The sequence below is a fragment of the Arachis ipaensis genome, chromosome B3, assembly GCF_059453495.1.
Source record: "Arachis ipaensis isolate K30076 ecotype BB chromosome B3, ASM5945349v1, whole genome shotgun sequence".
NCBI classification, from domain to species: domain Eukaryota; kingdom Viridiplantae; phylum Streptophyta; class Magnoliopsida; order Fabales; family Fabaceae; genus Arachis; species Arachis ipaensis.
In genome coordinates, this window is record NC_142438.1 from 85588023 (window position 1) to 85597867 (window position 9845).

Sequence of the window (9845 nt, forward strand, 5' to 3'; positions counted from 1 at the left end):
ATGCCCAGTGATAAACCCTGATTTCGTGATTTATCTTGTGCTTATTTTGGGGGATTTTACCACCTTTTTCCACATTTATTCAATGAAATAGCATGGTTTTGTGATTCTCCCTTGAATTTTGCTTAAGTGTAAAAACATGCTTTTTAGGCCCTAAATTGGTAATTTTGATTTATTTTAATTCCATTCGATGCCTTGATGTGTGTGTTGCGTGATTTCAGGTTTATAAGGCAAGCATTGGATGGAAGAAATGAGTAGAAAAGCATACAAAGGGGAGAATGCATGAAGAAACAAAGATTGGGAATGCCTCAAGGGACGCGTATGCGCACAAGCCGGTTACGCGCAAAAGTGGTCTCGCCCATAGACGCGCACGCGTACATGCCGCGTCCGTGCGGATGGAAAATTTGCCAATTGATGCGCACGCGCACATGGCGCGCACGCGCCAATACTCTTACATGGCCCACTTAAAGGCAAAATACTGGGGCGATTTCTGAGCTACCCAGGCCCAAATCCAACTTGTTTCTGAGTGTATTTCATACAGAATTGAAGTCCAAGCAAAGGGGGAGCAATTAGTTTAGTCAATATGAGCCTTTAGTTATTTTTCTAGAGAGAGAAGCTCCCTCTTCTCTCTAGAATTAGGTTAGGATTAGGATAGATTATTATAGATCCATGTTTAACTACTTTATCTCGTCTTGTTTTCTTTATAATGTCTTATCTCTACATCTTGATTCTCTTAATTGTATTGTTAATATCTCATTTTGCTCTCTTTTGTGATGATGAATTCATGTTAGATTTGGTTTACATTTAATGCAATTTTGATGTTGATGTTTCTTTAATTGATGAATTGAGTTGTGATCTTACTTTTCTTGCAATTAGTAGTTGGAAGATTTTATTATTCTTACAATTTATGATGTTTACTTTTATTGCACTCTATGTGTTTGATGAAATGTTCTCTTTAGTTTTTGAGTAGTGTTGTCAACTCTTGGTCTAAGCCAAGGGAATTGGATAAACTTGAGTTATTGGGTATGATGGAATTGGTGAATTGAGAACCCATGGTGATCAATTTAATACCCATTGACGCTAACCCACTACTAAGTTAATTAGTAGGTAGGTTAGGACTTAAGGGTTGATGTGATCAAACCTATTTGACATACTTCAAGCTTTGGAGTAAATGTTACGTACTTAAAGCTTTTGGGAAGTAGACTTAATAGGTTGGCCTCTCATGATTATCAATATTCGGTTTGTTGACAACGATGGTGATCTCAATTACCTAAGTCTTAGCCAAGAGTTCTTTATTTTGCTTTCTTTACTTACTCACTTAATTTACTATTCTTGCCATCTCATGAACCAAAAACCCCCATTTTTACCCCTTCATAGCCAATAATTAAGCACTACATTGTTTCCTAGGGAGACGACCCGGAGTCTAAATACTTCGGTTAATTCTTATTTGGGGTTTGTTATTTGTGACAACCAAATTTTTGATTGGTGGATTGTTTGTTAGTGTAGAACTATACTTGCAACGAGATTTTAATTGTGAAATTCTATACCATCACAACGAACATCATTGTCAAAATGGTGCCGTTGCCGGGGAGACAATGGTGCTATGTTATTGGCTATTGTATATATTGTGAATAGTTTGAATTTTGGTTTGTTTGCTAGTTTTTGCTAGTTTAGGATTTTATCTTCTTTGTTTTTTTTATTAATCTTTGTTTTTATTTTCTCTTTCACTATGAATTCTCATTTTTTTGGCTATGAGTGTAGTTCAAACTATGTTGTAGGAAATGAAAGCTCCAATGAGGATATACATCAAGGATTCGGAAATCAAGGATGGGAGGAACCTCAAGCTTATGAACAACCTTCATGGAAACAACCTCCTACAAACTCTTATGGGTATAATCCTGATCCTAATGTGAATCAATCCAATGAGTGTGATGACCCTCATTGTGGTTGTCAACCACAATCATCGTACGTATATGATCCCATTCCTCAATATAGCCACACACCATACTCACAAGCCTCACACCACCATGCAACTCCATATGACCATAACTCATATACACCCTATCAACCACCATATGAACCACATCTGGAACAATCACTATCCCAATACCAATACTCCCAAGAACCACAAATTTCACATACACCACCTCAAGAATCCCATCAATACGAACCACCTTCCAACATCAACAATCTCCCCTTAAACACTGAACCCTATCTTCCACCACCACCTCCCGACAAAGCCTTCATATTAGAACTGAGAAACCTTGAATCTCGTATCTTAAGGCGACAAGAGGAGGATGAAACTAAATTTAAGGAGCTAAGAGCAAGGATAGCTAGCATGGTAGAAGCCGTGAATCACCTAACATCCCACCTAAGCTCATGCACCCTAAGTACCTCCATTGTTGAATGTGGAGAAATAGTCGAGGAGCTTAGTGAGGAAATGAACTTGAAGCTCCATGGTGAGGAAGAAGAGTTGAAGCAAGAAGTGCAACAAGAGGAGAAGGTAGAGATTAGCGAACAAAAGGAAGTAGTGGATGGATGTTTGGGATATGTTGAGCACATAATGGATGTTAAAGAGGAGAGTAAAGTTGCAGAAGTAAACAGAGAGTTGAAGGTGTAACACCCTAATATTCAAATCCTTATGCTCAAGTCATAAGTCAATGATATTGCGGTGGTACGACTCTCAGGTGGATTTTTAATATATAAAAGTAGGTAATTTCGAAAGGAGTATTAATTGAGAAGCCTGAAAAGAGTAGAAATAAAATCGCGAAGACGTGTCACTCACGTATCGACAACAAAAGATAAACTGTGAAGCCGAAAGCGATATACAGATAAGGCGTAGAGGAGATTAAAAGGTAGATAACAGATAGATATATATAACATAAGTAAATAGCCACTAGTCGCAACCCGCGAAGTTTAGGCCGGCTAGGATACAGTATGAAAGTAGTTGACAACAGTATATCCTAATCTCTCCCGAAGGAAACATGAGAGCCTCTATAGGAAAATTCAAAAGAGTTCAATACATAATATAATCTTTTTAAAACAAAGGTGGAGAGATTCTAAGCAAAACACAAAGGAGAGAAAATAAAGATCTTCGCTGTCTCTCAGACGACCCACAACTCACTTCTGAGCACCTGGACCTGTATCTGAAAAACAAGAGATATATACGGAATGAGAACCCCGGGCCCATGGGTTCCCAGTACGGTAAAAGTGTCAAATAAATACAATGCACTGCAATAAAAACTCACTAAGCATCCTAAACTTCTTCACCAATTATCCATCCTAGGTTCTCGCTAATCCATGAATAGGCAACTGTCATAAGGGAGTGCTAAATCTAATTCATGTTTCACGTGTTTCCTAACTCGCTGACTCTTCCACGAATCAAACTCAGAATCATAAGCAAAACTATCACCAGTTGTTCTATCTCAACAAGTCTATATCAATACATCATACCTTCACCTGGAGCTAGTGAAACCACATCACTGCGTCTACCCAGGGAGTTCAAATTATCTCATTCAATAATCATCATCATCGTGCAATCACATCATCAATTCATCTCATCAAGAACAGCCCTCAACATCCACCGACACCAGCATGAGGGGCCTCTCGGTTGTACAAACACAAGCAATACAGGCAACTAATACACAAATATGGTACAAGTAGAACAAGTAGCACATAGTCAGGTAACGTGGCATATATGATGTAGAAATCCAAAACAAACAGGCAAACCCAAACAATTCAAACATATGCAAATGATGAATGCTTGCTCTATGGCTGATGATATCATCTGTCGGTTATATAGCCAACCCGACATGTCCTGGTAGCTAACCATTGGACAAAAACCCGTTCAACCCAGAGCCAGTGAAATAATCACTACTGCGGCTACTACCCAGGCGGGTGTCTAAAAGCTCAACCTGGAGCGAGTGGATTCACCACTACTGCCGCTACTACCCAGGCGTCACAATCTCTGACCTGGAGCAAGTGGGACGAACCACAACCCTTGCTACTTCCCAGGATCTCAAAACATATATTCATTCAGTTTAAAAGCAATCATCATTGTTATCAAATCTCAAACATTAACCTGGAGCAAGCGTGATGAACCACCACTCTTACTACTACCCAGGTATCACAAATACTCATTTATTCAAAACTCCATAATTTAACTCATTTATCATAAACATCCTTTCCCGTCTCATACCCAGAGCAAGTGGACAACGCCACTGCCTACTACTCGGGGTCATACATCACATTTCAACATTCTCCATTATTATCCATTTAACACATTCATTCATTAATCATATATGCTTTTATACTTAGCCATAACCAATAATGGCTTTGCCATAACCCAGCAATAACTCAGCCATCCGGCTCATGGTTCAATCAAGAACCAGCCATTTATCAATAAATATAGCCCTTCGGCTCATGGCATACACGGTACTTCCACCGTCATCCTCCATATCTCATATATTCATCTTTGATAATCATTGATCATAACTTTTCCCCTTGCTTCACTCGCAAGTTACCACATCCCCTAGCTCCTTTCTCATTGCTAGGTATATCATAATGATTTGATACATAAAGGGTGAGATCGGAGGCTTAGAAGCATGAGATTTGGCTTTTAAAACTCAAAAATCAACTGTGGCATAAAAACAGGGCCACGCGTACGCGCACTCCACGCGCACGCGTGGATGGCCACAAAACTCATCGACGCGCAAGCGTCATACGCGCGGACGCGCAGATTGAAAAATAACCAAACGGCACGTATGCGTCAGCCACGCGTACACGTGGGTGCACTTGCGCCCCAGGCACAAAACTGGCACAATTCTGGCACAACTTTCAGAAAAATGGCTGGGCATTTGGTGCAGCGCATCGACGCGGCCGCGCACACCACGCGTACGCGTGGATGGTGCCTTCTTGAAGAACGACGCGTACACGCCAAGTACGCCTACGCGTGGAGGGTCATTCTGCTAAAAATTTTCTAAGTTAAAAGCTGCAGAATTCACAGATTCAAGCCCCAATCTTCCGACAGACATAACTTTCTTATTTTAAATCGTTTTTCGCCCGTTCTTCGAACGGCATGGACATCGTGGATCCAATTTCACTTTTAAACAAGTTTGGCACAAAACAAAAATCCGCAATCCAAGTTATGTCCCGTCAAAGCATGCCCAAAAACCACGTTTTCACACAAAACCACAAAGTGCCATTTTCAAAACAAGCCATTTCCAACTCTTTTCAAAATCAACCAAAACATGCCAATTTCATCCCTTTCTTTGAAATCAATCAAAATATACCAAAATCAACATCAAGCCTCCTCAACTCACACATTAACACTTTACCACAATTCACAAAACATCATCCCACCATTTTAACCCACTTCACCCAAGTGGCTCAAACTCGAACACATTTACATATCATATACTCTTCCTCATGCCAAATTTCAACAACACTATTTCCAATCAACCATCATTATACATAATCAATATCATACTCACTATCACGTGGTTTCACCCACAAATCAACCTTAATCATTCCTCAAGCATATATCACAACATACGTATCTCTAATGCATCATCATACTATCAAGCTAAGGCATCAATAATCATAATCACATATATGACCACATAATATATCTCAACCAAAACCAAACATACCTCATCTACATAATTTCACCCAAAATTACCAAATTCCACACTATAACTCCCCAAACCTTATTATTCAATAACCAACCCAATCATTCATATATTCATTATCTGAAATTTATCCAATCACTTGTGTCATCATATCATGCACACGTCAACTTACCTTCCTTACCTCTTTCCGGCCTCCGGCCCAAAATTCACGGCCTCCGGCCCAATTTTACAGTTTAAATGCATAAACCACAAATCAATACTCATTACCCAATACATCAAATTTTCAATACACCAATCATACAAGGCCACACAATTCTCAACCCAATCATTAAATTTATATTACATACCAACTATGCATAACAGCACCAACCATTTACACAATCCAAACTTAATCCTAGGGGCATCTAGCCTAGAAATTCTCATCACACCACACGGTACTTAAATGAAACTTAAACCGTACCTCTTGTAGCCAAACCAATTGAGCCTCTTCTTTGGAAGTCTTCACCAACCTTAGCTCCAAGCCTCACCAAAGCTCCTCAAGCAATACCAATCTCCCAATTGTGCACCAACATCACCAAATACACTAACATAACCAAAATCACATACATACATCAACCTAGGGCTCATAAAAATGACAAATCACAAGGGTTTGAGCATTTCTTACCTCAGCCCATATGAAGTAGGGATATAACTCGCTTAGAATCCATGTTGGAGTATCCCTAAACACCCAAAATCACAAGATTTCAACACTAACTACCCAAAAACGTGTAACAGTGGGGAATTTCGAAAACTGGGCAGAGATGAATGGAATACTCACCACAAAACTTAGATAGAATTGTAGAGGATGAGAAGAGCGACGCGTGGCCACAAATGGCTCGTCAATCGGAGCTCCGTAGCTTAAGTTATGGTGGTTTGAAGATCAAAGAGAGTTAGGTTTTCTCTCTTCTCTTCTCTCTTCCCAAATCAGCGCCCCAACCCTTCCTTTTAGGGTAACATGAGCTGAAATGCTCATAACTAATATTTATATATGTTGTGTCTTGGGCCCACTTAGGCCCGGTTCACTTATTTTTGTCCGTTGGCCCAATTTTGGGCCAAAACCCTTTAAGATTAGCGCTCTAAATCGCACTTTAAAAATTTCTACCTCCCCTAATTATAATTCCTCATTCCTTAATCTTATTTACTCATAATCAATTTCCTCAACTGTAGTACCAGACAGATCTTAGCCGGTACTGCCGGTCAAAATTCTACTGCGTGCTTTTACGCAGAAAACTATGTTTTCCAACTCGGAAAAATTCACTGAATCCAAATATCATATTTAAATTATCAAATTTCAATTGCCAAATCTTCCAACCATATTTGCTCCTATTTAACTCATTATTTAATTAATTTCGGTTAGACCGGGTATTACATTCTACCCCCCTAACAGAAATTTTCGCCCTCAAAAATTCCACCCATCACTGCGAGTACGCGAGCGTAGTCTGTCTTTATATCCAACGCATAACAGTTTCAAGGTCCTTTTACTCTGCGCACTTCCATTGCCGCGCTCTGATTTCTCTATCTCTAAGGGTCTCGGTCATTCGTTCAACGCCGACCAACAGCCTCGTTCCTTACTTTTATCGTCTCATCAACTCACACCCTATTAAATCTCAAATCATGTCATCAATAATATTGCCATCATTGTTAATCATAGCCATCATCCCACATCACTATAATTAATCAAAGCCTTCTTCATTTTTAGAACTCAAATGAGTTTGGATTAACAAGCTGACAAAATCTTAAGAATCCGGCTTACTTTAATAATCTATAAAAGCACTTGAAACACATCTCTTTTGTTAAAGTTATTCAAATCAAAGGTCCTTTTTGAAACTATAACCAACACTCCTTCAAATTTTTGGAAAAAGAAAAAAAATTTTAACAGCACCTCCCCAATAATTGGAGTTTACCACCCATCACGGGTTCCCTCAAACCAATCTCAGTACCGCATCAGCATTGCAATTTAAAGGTTTCCAAACTATTCCTCTAAAACCGATCATTATAAATCTTGATTTAAATCCAAGGTCACCATGACCAAACATCATAGCACTTATCTCTCGAACACGACAACTTGCACTCAATCATCATCTAAATCTGATTATGCATCAATGATAATTTTCTCATCCGTTTCAAAACCATCAAGGCTCACAGCCGCAATTAATTCCAATTACCTAGAATCATTATCTGCATAAGCTCACTAAACTTTTAAGTACTCAAAGCATAAAGCATTTCCAATCATACTCCACTTTTCCTTATTATTACCATACTATGCTAACGCTTTAGCAAGCTTCCGCTATGCCACCTTGATTTCTCGTCAAGTATTAGTTTCATCACTTATTTCCTCAAGTACTAAACCACCACTTAACTTGACCGACAATTCAAATCAACGTTTCCAAATCCATCATTTAGGACCACCCCTTATCTATTTAAATCAAAGGAACTAAAAGTCATGGGTTCAATCTGTTTCACCAAAAATCCAGAAATCAACCAACTACATAACAAACACAACACATCATTCTCAACAGAAAGTCATTTACATCACAGGCATTTATCCATTTGTATTAAGGCAATTACCTCAATCTTACTGTCGCAATCGGCCTGCATCCTGACTCTCTCCTTGTTGGCGATTTCTTGATACATGTCCTGGTAACCCGCACTTGTAACATACACCTAACCCCAATCGGCACGGCCTATTTGGGTGATGACTTCCACATCTCTGACAGCTTGAAACATCAGAAGCAGCCGCTGCCCGTTTTCTCTTACCGTTCCTTTGGGACTCCTCACTCGTCGCAAAGTTATTCTGTGCTTGGGGAACGTGTTGTACGTATCCTCTCTCCATAAACTATCGACCCTTGGTGCGCATCCTTCGTTGTGCTTTCTATGACTTCCTTTCTCTGCAACCCTCCTTTTCACACACTCTTCAGCAATTTTGCTCTTATTCACCAACTCTGAAAAAGTTCGGATCTCCATTGGTCCTACCGAACTTAAGATGTCGCTCCGGAGTCCTCCTTCATACTTAATGCATTTTCATTCCTTGAAGTCTCCCGGAGCTCCCTGACACATGCGGGAAAACCTGAATAGCTCCTCGAATTTGTCTGTATACTCAGATACGGACATAACACCTTGCTTCAGCTGCAGTAACTCCAATTCCTTGGCTGTCCTGGTAGAATTCGGAAAGTACTTCTTATAGAATTCCACCTGGAAGGCATCCCAAGTGATAGGATCATTCTCCTGTTGCAGGAGACGTCGAGCCCCTTGCCACCAATGCGATGCTTCCCCCGTGAGCAGATAGGTAGCAAATTCAACACACTGCTCTTCAGGCACCAACTGCTCTTGCAGTGCTCGCTCCATGGCCTGAAACCAAGTATCAGCTTCAGTCGGATTGGTGGTTCCCTTAAACTTAGGTGGATTAACCTTTAAGAAGGTTGCCAGTGTCATCGGGCCATGAGCTTCCCTTCCGCCATTGCCATTATTGTTTATCTGTTGCCCAAGAGCCTCCGCGGTGGTCTGCATAGCAGCAGCCATATTCTCCAATGCCGCCATAAGGTTTACCGGGTTATTCGCGTTGATTTCCGATTCCTGCGTATTAGTACGATCTCTTTCACGTCCCTAACCGGGTCCACGAGGCACCATCTGGTTCTTATACACACCAAACAATTGATATCAAGTTGATTAGTCTCAATATCGGAAGTATAGTGCTTCAAAGTACCAAAGGTACACTCATGGACTTCATGCTAGATGTATCGGTTAGATACCCTAACTAGCACAGGCACAGACTCAGAGTATGCATTGAAGCATAAGCAGTTCCATCCCTCAGGCTCACGAGGACGAACTGCTCTGAAACCATAATGTAACACCCTAATATTCAAATTCTTATGCTCGAGTCATAAGCCAATGATATTACAGTGGTACGACTCTCAGGTGGATTTTTAATATATAAAAGTAGGTAATTTCGAAAGGAGTATTAATTGAGAAGCCTGAAAAGAGTAGAAATAAAATCGCGAAGACGTGTCACTCACGTATCGACAACAAAAGATAAACCGTGAAGCCGAAAGTGATATACGGATAAGGCGTAGAGGAGATTAAGAGGTAGATAACAGATAGATATATATAACATAAGTAAATAGCCATTAGTCGCAACCCGCGAAGTTTAGGCCGGCTAGGATACAGTATGAAAGTAGTTGA